The 11913-nt window shown below is 44.6% G+C and overlaps 1 protein-coding gene across 6 annotated transcripts in view; it reads right to left on the reverse strand.

The window, feature by feature from the left end:
* Nucleotides 1-1451, reverse strand: part of PLEKHH1 (pleckstrin homology, MyTH4 and FERM domain containing H1) — a 52265-nt gene extending 50814 nt beyond the window's left edge. For 2 of the 6 annotated variants that reach the window (XM_088669757.1, XM_060273934.2), the window contains exon 1: nt 1087-1189. The gene's annotated coding sequence lies outside the window, so the exon portion shown is untranslated. The other 4 variants (XM_035113746.3, XM_035113737.3, XM_060273939.2 and 1 more) reach the window with 4 other exon arrangements.
* Between the last annotated feature and the right edge of the window lie 10462 nt (nt 1452-11913).

Below are 11913 nucleotides of genomic sequence, written 5' to 3' on the forward strand. Positions count from 1 at the left end.
AAAAGCACAAAGCACTTTTAAAAACTGGGATTTTTTAAACTGTGGTTTTATCTTTCTGCTGCTTTAATGCTACTTGTGTATGTTTTATTCCAATTTATGTTTAATTGATTTTATGTGCTGATGTTGATTTTATCAATTTTGTAAGCCACCTAGAGCTTGTTCAATACATGAACAAAAAGAAATAACCATAAGCAAACACCACAGCTATTGAAGATAAGGCTAACATGGTAATCATTTAAAGTTTAAACAAATAGTCCTCAGGAGAATCTTAATTGCTTAATTTAGCAGGTAAAGCAACCATAGAGTTACGTTTCTCTTGTAAACTCCATCCTTCCACTAGGCAATACCCATCTTAGGCAGTAAATAAAAGTACTGTGCCCTTGATAGTCTTGGTTAATGCACCAATTCTCTGTGTCAGCTGTTTTTAAAAGACCAATACCACAATCCTAAATATGTTGATGCAGAAGTAAGTCCCTTGGAGTTCAGTGAGGCTTGTTTCTCTAACCTGAATGTGTTTAGAATTGAAGCCCCAAACTGTTTATTATTTGCCAGAGACGGCAATGGTTAAGGCTGCTAGTTTACACCACCCATTCATTACATCGGTCATAACCAGTTCACACCAAGTCATCTGTAATAATAAGATAACACATTCCATAAAAGAGGACATTTACCTACTCCCTTCTCTCCTAGTAATTTTAAATGAAAGAAGGTATCAAAGTAATACAACACCACAGCTAGTGATTTCCAGTACACAGTACAGACAGGTTATAGCAATCATCCCTTTCTGCCCTACAGTTTTAAACCCCGCTTAAATCAGTTTTGGAAATAACAAGAAAAAGCAAACAAAATTAAAAAATTCCTTCAGTAGCACCTTAAAGACCAACTAAGTTTTTATTTTGGTATGAGCTTTCATGTACATGCACACTTCTTCAGATACGAAAGCTCATACCAAAATAAAAACTTAGTTGGTCTTCAAGGTGCTCCTGAAGGAATTTTTTAATTCTGTTTCGACTCAGACCAACACGGCTACCTACCTGTAAAAAGAAAAAGCAAAGATCTCCCCCCCCCAGCCCCCCAGCCTCTCACCTTGGGCAGGCTGCTCTAGCAGCAGCAGGGAGGGCTGAGGCAAGCCGGGCACTGGAAGCAAAGCGCAAAGATAGCAGAAGCCTCCCCCCGCCCCCGCCCCAAGTTGCGACTGACCTTGTATTGTTCTTGGTCAGAACAAGGTTATATTGTGCTCAGGAACAGAGTGTTGCCATCCTCCTGCCGCTCACCTCCAGCCTGCGAGGCAAACGAGGGCTGCTGCCCTGAGGGGGAAGAGGATCTCACGAAAGTCATGCACACAACAGCTACGCTCGAGTCCCATTCAGCCTTTCCCCGTTCTCTGCCTCTTTTCTCCCTCTTTTCCTTCAAGCGGGAGAGCCTGGCTCAAATAGCACAGCCAGCCCTCCAAAGAAGCACAGGAACTGACATCATCGGCACTACACTTTTAACCCCTTGCCTGACAATAATACATATATCAGGTTAGGCTGCCTCCCCTCCAAAATAAAACAGCAGGGAACTGACTTCCCACCCACAGGATTTCTCTGTGATCTTTTGTGTGTCTGTGTGGGAAATGGCCTTCTTTTGTACTGACAAGCGCTCTTGTCACGTTTTCTTTCATTTCAGCTTGGCCAGGCATTGTCCCAGAGAAGAAATACTCACTCTAGATCAGCTGCCCCCCTTGCCCCCCTGGCTACGCCCATGTACATACCCCTGCACAACATCCAACAACACAATACACAAATCCTAAATTTGATTTTAAAAAATGAAATAAGGAATTTGAAAGAGAATTATTTTTTAAGCAGCTGGGTTCTAGAATAATGATTGATTATGATTTTTTTAAAAATGTCAAAAGATAAAAAGGTTTTGTGGGAGGAGGAGTTGGGGGGAAGGAAAGCCAAGACATTTTGGTTCAAATACTGTAGCACACAATCCAGCAACGAATTGTGCCCTTTCCGCATGTGTTGGCCTAATAATACGCAAGTGGTCTTAGTTATTGAGGGTAAACCATATACAGCACGGGTCTGCCCTTGTGGCTCGATGGAAGTAGAAACTGCTTCACATGTACTGCTACGTTGTCGTTTTTATGAGGATATACGTTTGACTTTTATTACACCTGTTTTGCAAAAGTCCATGAAAGAATCTGAACATCATAGTTTAAAACTACTGCTAGAGGACAAGAATCCCAAGACTACATTAAATGTAGCCAAATTCTGTGTGTCTGCAATCAATCGCAGGAAGCAAGTGGTATCCCATAATGATTAAACCACTAAATGTTAACTACAGGGGGTACGCTAACAATTAATTTTGATTTTTATATTTAAATCCTTGTTATATTCATACTGTCCTTTGTATTTTTGATATGTTTTATGATCTGTGATATTGTGCGTGTTGATGTTGGTCTGCGACTGTATTAATAAATTCATTCATTCATTCATTCTATATGATCTATACATGTCTAAGTTATAAAAGGAAAGTGGATCTTAGCCACGCTGGTAGTGCTTGGAGTGATGCAACCACACCGCATCATATAGGGAGCAACTCAGTCTTCACTGCAATCCTAAATGCATTCAGACTGTGCACACATTACCATTTACTCTGGCTCTGGTGTGTGCTGGCGTTTGAATCTGTCTACACACGACGTTATCCACAATACAGAGCTGGCCCGTGGTTTCTTGAAAAATACTATTGTTTGATGTGTTTTCTTTTTAACTAACTTCAATATGAAGGGAAAGCCTAAGGCACATTCACTTCACAGTTAAGCTGATGTGTGTGCATTTGAGACAGTCATTGTCCATGTGCAAATGACACGGGTTGCAGCGGCAGGGAAACCAAACAGGTAATGCACACCGGGTTCAACCTCCCCAGCCCCTATTTGGTGTGTACAAGAGTGTGCAAATGTGACTCGAACACAATTGTGAGGGCTGTGTACATAGCCTTACTTACAGAGATAAGTCCCACTGAACTCCAAGGGACTTAAAAAGGTAAAGGGACTCCTGACTGTTAAGTCCAGACATGGACGACTCTGGGGTTGCGGCGCTCATCTCACGTTATTGGCCAAGGGAGCCGGCATACAGCTTCCAGGTCATGTGGCCAGCATGACAAAGCCACTTCTGGCGAACCAGGGCAGCGCACGGAAATGCCGTTTACCTTCCCGCTGTAGCAGTACCTATTTATCTACTTGCACTTTGATATGCTTTCGAACTGCTAGGTTGGCAGGAGCTGGGACCGAGCAACGGGACCTCACCCGTCGCAGGGATGCTAACCGCCGACCTTCTTATCGACAAGCCCTAGGCTCTGTGGTTTAACCCACAGCACCACCCGCGTCACTCTACCCGCGTACTTACTTCTGTGTAATAAGCATGTTTAGGATTGTGCAGTTAGTCTGGTATAAGCAGCAACCAATGAGTTAGCTACATAAACTAGGGCTCTCAATGGTATTTTTATATATTACTTAGCATAAGCATTCCTAGTGGATTCTGTTTACAAGATAACATCAATTTACCTGCTAAATCAAGCAGTTATGAATCATGAAGGCTATTTAAATTACCGTATTACTGTTATACCATTGTCCTGACTGAAAGAGGTGTTTGCTTGGGAATATTTTTTTTGGGGGGGGGGGTCCATGCCCAAGCAGCAGTTGTGCTCGTTCCTGCTTATTTGCCCCACTGTCTTTCCACAAGTCCTGGCTCTAATTTTCCAGGTCCAGCAAGCAAAACATGGCACTTCCTGTCTTCTCTCCACAGCCCTTCAGTCACATATGTTTGTATCCTTGTTTGGTTCTTCCTCACCTACCAGCATATTTATTTATTAGCACCTATTTCTAACTCCTTGTTGACTCTTACTTCCCAAGTACTGCAAAAGTGGCCAAAGACCGACCAGGCAAGTGAGTTCCACAGGAAAGCTTGAATAATGAGAGTCATGGAGGAGGGAAGCTAACAACCTGGCTTTGTTCCCCTGTGAGCTTTTGCCTCAGAGCCAGCTTGGTGCAATGGTTAGTGCTGAACTAGGACTTTAGGAGACCAGGATTTAAAAAAATACCTCTCAGCCATGAAGTTTGCTAGGTGACATTGGGCCAATACTGACCTACTTCACAGAGTTGTTGTGAGGACAAAATGGGCAGGAAACCATGAACACTCCCTTGAGGAAAGGTGGAATATAAATATAATTATCTGTCTGTCTATCCATCCATCCAGCCTCATCTAATGCCACTTTAGAGAACTTGTTGGTTGCTTGGCAATCTTTTGAACCAGCAGTAGTTGAATATTTGTCAGTGTTCAGTGTTATGGTGAAGTAATACGATTAAAAGAGGAATAACGAATGACCAAAATTCAGTTGCAGAGCACATGCTTTGCACACTGAGGATTCCAGCATCAGTCTCTAGCATATCCAGAATAAGGCCAGGAAAATCCCCTGTCCGGAACTCAGGAACGCCTCTGTCAATCAGGGGAAGCAATACTGAGCTAGTATTGTCAGTATGGTCTCACTCAGTCTTCCCATATGCACTAGCATATTGGCTGGTGGTGTTATGTCACAAAGGCATTGGAAACTAAATACCCTGTTGTTGTTATTGTTGTTGTTGCTCCTCCCATATATTTTCAAGGGGGGTAGAGTCATTTGGAGGTATTTCTCCAAAGAAGTAGGTCTTGGGATGACCAAACCCAGGATATTATTTTTCCTTTCCTAAGAACTGTCACACAGGGCAGTGAAGCAGTTCAGGAACAGAAGGCATGTGTGGAACATGCAAACATTGTGTGTTACTACCCTCTACAGGCTAGAGACCCAGGTGGCGCTGTGGGTTAAACCAAAGAGTCTAGGGCTTGCTGATCAGAAGGTCAGCGGTTCGAATCCCTGCAACGGGGTGAGCTCCTGTTGCTCGGTCCCAGCTCCTGCCCACCTATGGTAGCAGTTCGAAAGCACATCAAAAGTGCAAGTAGAGAAATAGGGACCGCTCCGGCGGGAAGGTAAACGGCGTTTCCGTGCGCTGCTCTGGTTCTCCAGAAGCAGCTTTGTCATGCTGGCCACATGACCCGGAAGCTGTCTGTGGACAAACGCCGGCTCCCTCGGCCTATAGAGCAAGATGAGCGCCGCAACCCCAGAGTCGGACACGACTGGACCTGATGGTCAGGGGCCCCTTTACCTTTACCTTTACCCTCTACAGGAGAAAATGCACAACAGTGTTATTATGTCAATTGTGATATAATTCATGATAACACAACATGCAGGTCACACCATACATTTAAAGCCATATTATACAACTTTAAACATGCATCGCTTCCCTGTAGTTTATTAAAGGTGCTGAGAGTTGTGAGGAGATCCCTATATCCCTAACAGAGCTACAATTCTTAGAGTGGTTTAACAATCAATCTCTCCTCCAAGGGAACTCTGGGAAATGTAGCTGTGTGAAGGGAAAATGGGTCTTCTATCAACTCTCAGCACCCCAAACAAGCTACAGTTATCATTTATTTTAAAGCAGAAGTAGGGAAGCTCTACCCTGTAAGCCATACGCGGCCCTTCAGGCTACTCTCTCTGATCCTCAGGATGTTCCCTATGCCATGCCTCTCATCAGCCTCGCTCTGTACTCTTGAGTACTTTGGCCTGGAAGTATCCTTGAACTGTGATGGTGCTTCTTGCTTAGCTGGGTTGAGTGATGGGAGGTAGTGACGTGGTAATGGGGGGCGGGGGCGCACCACCCCGGGCAGCAGGCTGGTGGGGGGCAGCTGACCACCTCCAATGGCCACCGCGTGACACGGCCGCCGCCATTGAGGAGAAGCCCTGATGCAAGCGAGACTGCCTCACTCCGTGGCTTGCTCTCGGGGTTTGCCACAGTGCCGCGTTGCATGCCTCTTGTGTGAGCCCACTGGTAGGGTGCCTTCGGGTTTGCCGCCCTGGGCAGCCAGGCAGCTAGCTACACAGGTGATGGGAGGCCATAGAAACTTATGGCTTTTGCATAGCTGGAATGGAGCCCACGGTATAAAGATACGAGTCACATTTGTTGTTCCACTTCTGTGCCTGTGACCCTGTCCAGCACTGGCATACAACCCCTGGATGTTCCCCTACAAAGGAATGCAGGCCTTATGCTGGAAAAGATCCCCTATGATGTTCCCCTGCCCATGATCAGTACAGATGAAGAGAGTGTGCTACAACTTTTTCCACAATAAACAATAACACAGTTATTGTCCACAATTGTGAGGTCTGAAGAGATGAAGATGATACCTCCGCAATTGTTGCCATTGCCTGTGGACTGCTTGTGATGTCACAAAGCACTTGAGTAGAGCACAGCTTGAAATGGCTGTGACATTCAGCACCGCACAGGTTTCTTCCATTTATAGGAAGCGAACTGGCAAATGGAAGGAGGCCAGCAGAATGCTATGGACTGATAATAAGGCAAGTTTGCTTGCTGAATGGGATTGTGTCTTGAAGGCTGCTGATATCCATATTCAGAAGCTGGCTGATGTCTAGTAATGGACCTAATGGACGCTGCCAGATGTTGGTGGGTGGAAGTCGGTGGAGTTCACAATCAGAAGCTGATGGATGCTGCAAGGCAGAAGCAGGCTGATGTGTGTGGATGTAAGCTGGTTGACGTTTGCCTTCGAAAGCTGGTCAACAGGAGCTGGTGGATATTTGTGGACTGGCAAATGGAAGGAGGCCAGCAGAATGCTATGGACTGATAATAAGGCAAGTTTGCTTGCTGAATGGGATTGTGTCTTGAAGGCTGCTGATATCCATATTCAGAAGCTGGCTGATGTCTAGTAATGGACCTAATGGACGCTGCCAGATGTTGGTGGGTGGAAGTCGGTGGAGTTCACAATCAGAAGCTGATGGATACTGCAAGGCAGAAGCAGGCTGATGTGTGTGGATGTAAGCTGGTTGACGTTTGCCTTCGAAAGCTGGTCAACAGGAGCTGGTGGATATTTGTGGACTGAAAGAGGGGAGGAGGTAAATATTAATATTTGTGGGTTGTTTTTTTAAAATGCTTATGTAAATTTATTTTTGTTATAATATTTATAAAATGAAAAAATGGAAAATAAATTTATAAAAAAGAGGAGAGGCCTGCTGGGTGCTGCTTGTGGGCTTCCCAAGAGGCCCCTGTCTGGGTACTAGGTGAAAGATGGTGCTGAATAAACATTTGGTCTGAATCCAAGATGGTTCTCCTTATTGTCAACTAATGAGCAGAAGGTTAAACCCTGTTGGCTACAGGAGTCTGCTGAAACTTGTGAGTGGAAAAGAAAAATAGGTAAGCAGAGTCTATACAAACAAACACAAATAGAAAACCAGAAATAACAGCACATAAAATATTTGACAGGCTTTGTGTAATGCTGACGTCTAGACAGAGTTGAGTTTAGTACGGACATAGTTGCCATTTTACACTCAGAGAAGCATTCCTTTGCCCAATGATTCCCAGCTCTACAGACAACAGCACCTGGCAGACAACAGACTGTGAGGCACTGAGCTTTCCAATTATGTTAATCATTATGCATGGTGGCAAATGTATTGTAATAAATAACTAGTGCTGAAGTGCCTAAGGATTTCCCAAAGGGATATTTGAGAAAAAGAGAAAGAAAATAACCTCTGAGTCTGGCAACAAAGAAAACAATGTCCAGAACTTGAGAGGCATTTAGTATATCTCCGTTGTTCTCTGCTCATCTAGGGAATGTTTATGCCAAAAAATACAGCTGTTCGAATGCAGAGTACTCTCCTACCTTCAAAACTTTTCATGTTCTTTATGAAGTATATTTGTCTTCATTTTGTATGGCCCAAACACCCCTCATGCTTCTTTCATGTGATGCTCATTGAATGCAGACCATTCAGAGATGCACCACCTCTTGGAGAGCCACCAAAATGAAAAGTTCAGAAATGCATGTACTGTATTTCACATGAAAATATTAGTGTCGGTCATGTTGCCATGACCTTGGATTCCAGCAGGAACCTCAATGCACAGACTAGAGGCCGATATATCAGTTGTGTCAACAGAGAAGGCACTGAGCATCCCCACTGAATGGGAGATCCCCAAGCCCACAATGCCAGGGATCCCTGGAACGAGATCATAGAATTATCAAACTGTAGACTTTGAAGGGACCAGAATTTTTTGCCCAATATAGGACTTGAACCCACAACCCTAAAATTTAGTCTTATGCACTTCCAACTGAGCCCTGTAGCCTGCAACTCTGAGTCAAGCAACAGGCAAGGATGCTCAGCCAAAGAGCCTCAAACACCAGCCCAGCATGCCCAAGCCAGAGAGACAACTGAGTGTCAGGCTTTCAAGTAAGTGGCTCTGGCATTTCAAAAAGCAACAGTCTCACAATTCTGCAGTAACTGTATATATTTTAATTTGCAAAAAATTATATACCAAAATTTATATACTGTACCACCAACATTTAGAAAAAAATATGGTGAACAGCAGATAAACAATGAAAATGCATTTATAAAACAAGTACAAAATACATCACAAATCAATAGATCAGATTAATATGACAACATAGCTGCATCACCCGCTCAGAAAACAGGCTGGGTGAACAGGCAGATTTTAAGAAGGTGCCCACAGGCCAATACTGTATCTGCCTGATGTTCTTTGGAAGCACATTCCAAAGGGCAGGTGCCAACACAATAAAGACCCTGGGCATAAGGCAAACCTTGGGCACATTCAACAATACTAAGAGTTTCTCCCCAAGCCTCCACACACACACACCAAGATTAAGTGACCGGGCAGGATATAACAAGGTATGGTGTTTTTGAAGGTACGTTGGTCCCAAGTCCTTCACAGCTTTATATTGATGTCAATAGCAGACTTGCTGCATCATTCTGCATTAGCTGCAGCTTCGACAGTGGAACAGACTCCCATGAAAGGTGGTGGACTCTCCTTCGTTGGAGGTTTTTAAGCAGAGGTTGGATGGCCACCTGTCATGTATGATCTAGCTAAGATTCCTGCATTGCAGGAGTTTAGACTAGATGACCCTTAGGACCCCTTCCATCTCTACGGTTCTATGATTCCAGACCACCTGTAATGGAAGCCTTAATAGGCTGGCACAATACCATTATCACAGCAGTTTTGACTGCTGTTTATTAATGTTGACTTCATTACTGTTCTATAGTTGTGTACTGAAAGTCTACTGTTTTGCCAAATATGCTGATATCTTAATCTACGTTGGGCAGCTTAAAACTGAAACAGATAAATAAATCAATTTCTATTGTGTGGCCGGTCCTGGTTACACAAGGGGATAACTAATGAGAGGCAAAGGTGTAGGAGTTGGCAGGTCCTAGGAAAGGAGAATGTGCTTGTTAGCAGATTAGTTTTATGCAATATATTGTGTGTCTGGTATTGGACGGCATGTAGTACATGATGTCCTCGCATACCAGAGCACTCCCTGCTGCACCTTTCTCAGAGTCAGCAGGTTGCTGGGTAAATGCTATGCAAGTGATGTCAGGCATCATATATCACCGAAAGTCAAGATCAAGCCCAGCTGCTGCGACTATGGATGCATTCAGAAGAAAAGAAAGATAACCAAGGAATGGAACTGCTTGGCACTCAGCCAGGGATGGGAACTTTAACAAATACCCTGAACTACCGGTAGGTGGTTGGCATCACTGAAGTACGGTATGTGGGGTGATGTGACCTTTATGAATGCAAGAGCAGTGCTCCCTCAAAAGCTGCAAGGCAAGCTCTTTTGTGATTTCTCTGCACCCCCAACCCACTTCACTAGGCTTTTGTGTGTCTTCATTGGCCACAGGGAATGAATGGGAAAAACCCCCTCTGCTCTCTCCCTGTTAGTACTATATAATCAGATCTGTGGGACTTAAACCCTGCATATTCCTATTGACTGCAAACTCCAGATACTAATGAGACACAGTGGGGAGGACATTTGCACAGACTCCCCTGCCAGCAGGGCTGGCTCAAGACATTTTGCTGCCTGAGTTGCAGGACAAGATGGTACCCTCCCCCCAAGGTACATACAGAAGCCAATCGGACTGGTAGTTGAATGTTGCTCCATTACTGGTGAATGAGCAGTATCCTTCACTACACTTGAGGGCAGCAGGCTAGTGTAGTGGGTATAGGGCAGCCACATGCTCCTTACAGCTTTGTCCACTTCCTGCAGTTCAGCATCTGTTGCCTGTGGCAGCTGACTCTATCTGCCTCATTGTAGGGCTGGTCCTGCCTGTTTGTATCCTCAAGAGCAGGCATAGGCAAACTCGGCCCTCCAGATGTTTTGGGGCTACAACTCCCATCATCCCTAGCTAAGAGGACCAGTGGTCAGGGATAATGGAAATTGTAGTCTCAAAACATCTGGAGGGCCGAGTTTGCCTATGCCTGCTCAAGAGTCTCAAAAGCACACTCAGATTCACTTTTTCCTCCCAGTTTCTTTTTACAGTACTAAACTCAAGTAAAAGTGAGCTCTTTCAAACAATGTTCCTGCCTTTATTGTATCTTAGTTGCAGTTTGGGAGGTTTTTAAGCAGGGCTCTGCCTCCCTCGGTAATTTTTATTTTTTGATCACAAATCACATTCCCTACTTTTGAAAGAAGGTCGTCATCTTGAGGCCTCAAAATCTTCACCATCATCTTGCGTACTGATACAAATCCAAGTCTTCCCATGCTCATGGAGCTGGAGCAAAGACCACACCATTGACCACACCAGGATAGCAAGTGTGGAGGAACCCTAAGGCCTGCACATAGACTAATCAGAATTGGGAGGAAATTAGGCAGGCCCACACCCTGAAAGCAGCCCCATAATAACTCAATGGCAAGGAGTGTTGAGTGGCTGAGAAGAAAACTGACAGCCAGGAGGAAGCAGGGAATAAACTAGAGTGGCTAGAACAAGAGGCCAGAGCACACACCAGAAAGAACCATCTCATTTTGGATAGGTCAATTCCTGGCAGAGGCGCCACCTTCTCTGGAGGATTGAAGGCCCGACCTGACATCGCACGGGTGTGTGTGTCTCTCTGAACACTGAGGGGCCCAGCCCCCTAAAAAGAGATGGGGGGCAGTGCCTCAGTCCGCAGGAGCTGGTACCCTTGATTCTTGGTTCACCCTGAAAAACTATTTTAAAATATTCTCAGTGTCATAACACATTCAAATTCAGCTCTGCCACTGAGAAACTCTGTTATCTCTCTTATCCCCAGCTTCAACCCTCCAGTTCTGTAACCAGACCCTAATGATACTACTGCCCTGGCTTACAAGGTGTGTGCACAGGTTAAAGACACCAGCAGCCTTCAATTTGAGGCCGTCCAGGTGTTTTGGCCTACCACTCCCATCAGCCTCTGCTAGAAAGGCCGTGTGAATGTCTTTGAGGGATTGAAAGGGCTGAAACGTGAAAGTTGGGAAAGTAAGAGATGAGAGCAGCTTCACTCCATGAGCGTTTTGGCCTTTGCTCCAGCTTCATGCTGACATCAGGCAAACTGTTGCCAGATGCTGGATTCTCTGCTCTGTTATCTCTCAGGCCTTGATAGGGAAGGGTGTGATTGGAGATTATCTCATTCCCAGGAAGGAGAGAGGAGACCCCCTTGCTCAGCCCTCCTCTCCCTGACTCATCTGCCAGAGGGTTCTTATAAACATACACAGCTGGTTCAGGGCTTCCAGGAAACTCAAGGCTTCTCCCACAAAATTAACATTTACTGCAGCAGAAAGCAGGCGAAGGAAGACAGATAGGGTATGATTGTGGTTTGGAAAAGTGCTCTTTAATAATAATAATAATAATATATTATTATTATTATTATTAATACACCACCCATCTGGCTAGGTTTCCCCAGCCACTCTGGGCAGTTTCCAAAATAATAATAATAATAATAATAATAATAATAATGCAATAAAACATCAAACATTAAAAACTTCCCTAAACATTGTGTAATGCGTCAAGGACTGTACAACAGAAGACCCC

The sequence above is a fragment of the Zootoca vivipara genome, chromosome 1, assembly GCF_965207765.1.
Source record: "Zootoca vivipara chromosome 1, rZooViv2.hap1.1, whole genome shotgun sequence".
Taxonomy (NCBI): domain Eukaryota; kingdom Metazoa; phylum Chordata; class Lepidosauria; order Squamata; family Lacertidae; genus Zootoca; species Zootoca vivipara.